A 4,421-nucleotide genomic window follows, 5' to 3' on the forward strand; every position below is an offset into this window, starting at 1 on the left:
ATTTCTTTCCTCCTTCCAGTGATATTTTATGTATATGTAAGAAAAAAAAAATATTTCTGCCATAATTTATACAAACAATAGGGTGTTATATAAATGTTCTGCACCTACTTTTCTTATTTAATGTCTTGAACATCACGCCATATCAATGCACAAAGAGCTTCCTTAGCTTTTTAAAAAAATCCTCAGCTGATGATATGTTTATTGATTTTAAGAGAGAGAGAGGAAGGGGGCGAGAGAGAAACATGGATCAGTTGGTTGCCTCCTGAAAAACACCATGACTGAGGATCAAACCCACAACCTTTTGGTGTATGGGATGAAGCTCCAACTAACTGAGCCACCTGGTCAGGGCAAGCTTTCTTAGGCTTTTTTTTAAAAAAAGAAACACAGCTGAAAGGCCCTGGTCGGGGAGCTCAGTTGGTTAGAGCACCATCCTGCTACACCAAGGTTGTGGGTTCCAAGCCTGGTCAAGGCTCATACAAGAATTAACCAATGAATGCATAAATAAGTGGAACAACAAATCAGTATCTCTCTCTCCCAAAATCAATAAATAAAATTTAAAAAATACAGCTGAAGAGTATTCTATTGTTTGGTGTGCCATAATTTCTTTAACCAACCCCTGCTGATAAAAATTTACATTGTTTCTGAATATTTTGCTGTTTTAAAAAAATGTTGCAGAAGATAATTTAGCATTTATGTCTTTTCAAAGGTATATATATTCAAAGTATACAATTTCAAAGGTATGTAGTTTAATTCCTAGAAGTTGAATTGCTGATTTAAAGAGTATTGCAGGGCCTGTGTGGTTCAGTGGGTATCACTTGGGATTGTACCTTGAGTGTCAACCCATGAACCAGGAGATCATGGTTCAATTCCCGATCTGGGCACATACCTGGGTTTCAGGCTTGATCCCCAGAGAGGGCTTGCAGGAGGCAGCCAAGCGATGATTCTCACTCATCATTCGTGTTTCTATATTTCCCTCTCCCTTCCTCTCTGAAATCAATAAAAATATTTTTTAAAAGAAAAGTATTGCAAAATTTACAAAATTTTTAAATTAGTTTTCAACATTCAGAACTCAGAAATTTTCATATAAAAATACAGATTTTTAAGTTTACTTGGAAAATTGTAGATCCGGCAACACTGTAACTACCACACAGGACAAAGATTAGATGGAGCTAACCAGCAACTGCTTCGTGTAGGTGAGAAATATAGTTCCCAGGTAGCCACAGTTCTCACTCAACCCATTTTGCTCCTTTACATTATTTTCCTAATGTCTGGAACTTTTTGAGGTTTTTAATCCCTGTCTTCTCTTGTTTTGATTCTGAGGTCACTCAGCAACCTTTAGTTTATTATCTAATTTCCCTTAAGTCTGTCTGCAGGGAAAGGATCATTTGGCATCCCAAGGGTTTGGCCCTGTGCTATAACATCTCATGTTCAAGTATTAAGTAGCATGTGGTTGTGATTTTTCAGTGTATCACAGTGTATTATAGAAATGAATGTGCTGAGCACACCCAACGTGAGTATTCCAAATGGTGTGTCAGTTATTTATTATATTATACGATATTATTAAACTGGCAATGAACTGTCTACCTTCAGAATTTTTCAATTTTAAATAATGTGAGCCATTTATAATAGGGCCTGAATCTCTGGCCCTATTAAACAGTGCCTGGTATATAGTCTTCAGAACTTAACAAAAACAAAGCCAGAGCTTGGCTCCCTAAATATCAAGGCCCTGTCCTAGACAGGATTACACAGCTCAAACCCGCTTTTCCTATAGCGAGCAAACGAATTACCTGGAGGTCTTATTAAAGATCAGATTCTTACTCAGTACACACTTAATGGCCCAGAGAGAGATTTAGAATCTTTAACAAGTTCCCTGATTGCACGTTGAGTAGTAAGGTCTTAGAAGACACTTCCTGAGTCCCACTGCTGATTTCTGCCAGCCTGATCACTTCAGCCTTCTCAGGACAATGAAGAAATCAGACTGTAATACCCCAAAGAGCTCCTGTTTCTCTTCAACATTCCCCATTTCCACCCCCAAACCACCCACACACACATCAGGGAGCTGAAAGTAACCAATAGAAACATAATCAGGGCAGAGCAAAGATTCCCCTTTATTATCACACATTACAGAGCACCACATGTACAGGGCAATATGTCAGGTGCCAGGGGGGAAAAGGTGGTTAAGACAGGACCTCAGCCTTGAGTTAATCACAACCCAACAGAGGAGACAGGACTATGCACAGATAACTTACAAGTGAAAAGGCAATAACTCGGTCACAGGTTTGTCCCTGGCCCCTGTCTGGGCATGTGTGGGAGGCAATCAATAGATGTGTCTCTCGCACATAGATGTTTCTCTCTCTCTCTCTCTCTCTCTCTCTCTCTCTCTCTCCCTCCCCCCCACCCCTCTCGCCTGCCCGCCGCCCCCCCGCCCCCCCCCCCCGCCCCCCGACACACACTGCCCTTCCACTACCTCCATGGAAATAATATTCTCAGGTGAGGATTAACTGCCTGGCTCTGACACCTTTTAGCTCTATGGCTTTGGGAAATTTAATTCTGTGCCTCAGTTTTCTCATCCAGTAAGAGATGATAATAGTTCCTACCTCATAGGATTATTGTGAGAATTAAATAATAACTATAAAGTGCTTAGAACAGTGCCTGCTATATAGTAAATACTCCAATATTTTGTGTGTAAATGTGTGTTTTATAGGTATTTTATGTCCAAAATTTTTAACTCAGATTACAGCTGTGGGCAAACTACGGCCCGCGGGCCGGATCCGGCCCGTTTGAAATGAATAAAACTAAAAAAAAAAAAAAAGACCGTACCCTTTTATGTAATGATGTTTACTTTGAATTTATATTAGTTCACACAAACACTCCATCCATGCTTTTGTTCCGGCCCTCAGGTCCAGTTTAAGAACCCATTGTGGCCCTCGAGTCAAAAAGTTTGCCCACCCCTGGATTAGAAGATAATACCATGATGAAATGCATTTTGAAAATGCTGAATTTCAAATATCTAGAGGAGCCCTCGCTTCTCTGTACTTTAATTCCAGATGTCATAACAATTGGAAATAGGCACTTAAAATGGTCCCAGGAAACTGGTGGATAAGTGAAATGAGCACAGATGAAAGTGTGGCCAGCGGGAGAGAATTTGTAGGATTTTGATAATCCTGGCTGCTTGGTCCCTGTTTCCAGTCTTACATAGCAGGTGGTGGTTAATATTTTTTTAATGAAGTCAGGCGCACTTAGTGTACTAGTAAAGACTGCTGAACAAATTAAAGCAATAATGAAATACTATGGTAGTCAATAGTGCTGATTCATTAAATACACCTGATTCTCCTTCCTTGTCTTCCTGGCCCCTTGTGGCTGGGCAGGGCCTTATGACTCATTCAGGCTAATGAGTTGTAACTGAAAGTGTCCTGAGTCACTTTAATTGCCATTGTGAGACCCTCTAGCTTTCTCTCCCTCTGGCATGATTACTCATTAGTCTGGGTTCCTGAGTAGCTATGGTAAGATCCACTGCCAACTCTTTAGAGATGATTATGCGGTATGAACAAGAATTATACATTTTGTTTTGTTTTGTTTTAAGCTTTTGGAGTTGTTGCCACAATATAACCTAGTCTATCCTGATACACATGCTATTTTAACACATTAAATTCTTTCAAGTTAAATAGTAAACATCCAGTCCTAATAAAGGTGTGGGAAAATAAATACTTCCAGAGATTTTCTAGTGGGAGTAAAAATTGTTTCAACTTTTTTGAAAAACAACTTGACAGTAGATTCTATTAAAATGGAAAAAAAAATACTCGCCCTCCCCCCGACCAAGATTCCATTTTGAGAAATCTCTTCCACAGAAATAAAAGTACTACTTCAAAAGGATGTTAACGTCTATTGTAGTGGCTAAAAACTGAAACTGTTCTAAATTTCCAAATAAGGTTTAGCCAAACTATGAAGTATTATGCAACTGTCAAAAAGACAAATTTTACATTTTTATTGACTTCGAGGGATGTCCAAACCCACCCTCCCCCCCCAAAAAAAAATCCATATGCATGACCTTGTATGTACAAGCCTAGAAAACGAAGTTGTTTTACCTTGAAGGAGCAGGGGTGCCGATGGGGGAGCAGAGAACATTAGCATGTTTTTCTTATTACATGTTGTTATTCCTCGACTTCTTACAATTTGTAAGGCTTATGTAACTAAATAAACTCAAGTAAAAGTGAGGAGAGAAAAAAAAACTAAACCTATGTGTCTGCCAACTGAGTCTTTACAAAATAAGCCTAGCATTGCTGCCACCAGTTGAGGGGGGGGAAGAGGCGGAGCTTCTGTAATATTTCCAGGCCACGCCCACTTTACCAGGCCAATGGCTTCTACGAGGGCCCTGGAAGGCTTGCTTTGACGCATGCGTGCTTGCCTGGGTTTTTTTTTTT

The sequence above is a fragment of the Myotis daubentonii genome, chromosome 18, assembly GCF_963259705.1.
Source record: "Myotis daubentonii chromosome 18, mMyoDau2.1, whole genome shotgun sequence".
NCBI classification, from domain to species: domain Eukaryota; kingdom Metazoa; phylum Chordata; class Mammalia; order Chiroptera; family Vespertilionidae; genus Myotis; species Myotis daubentonii.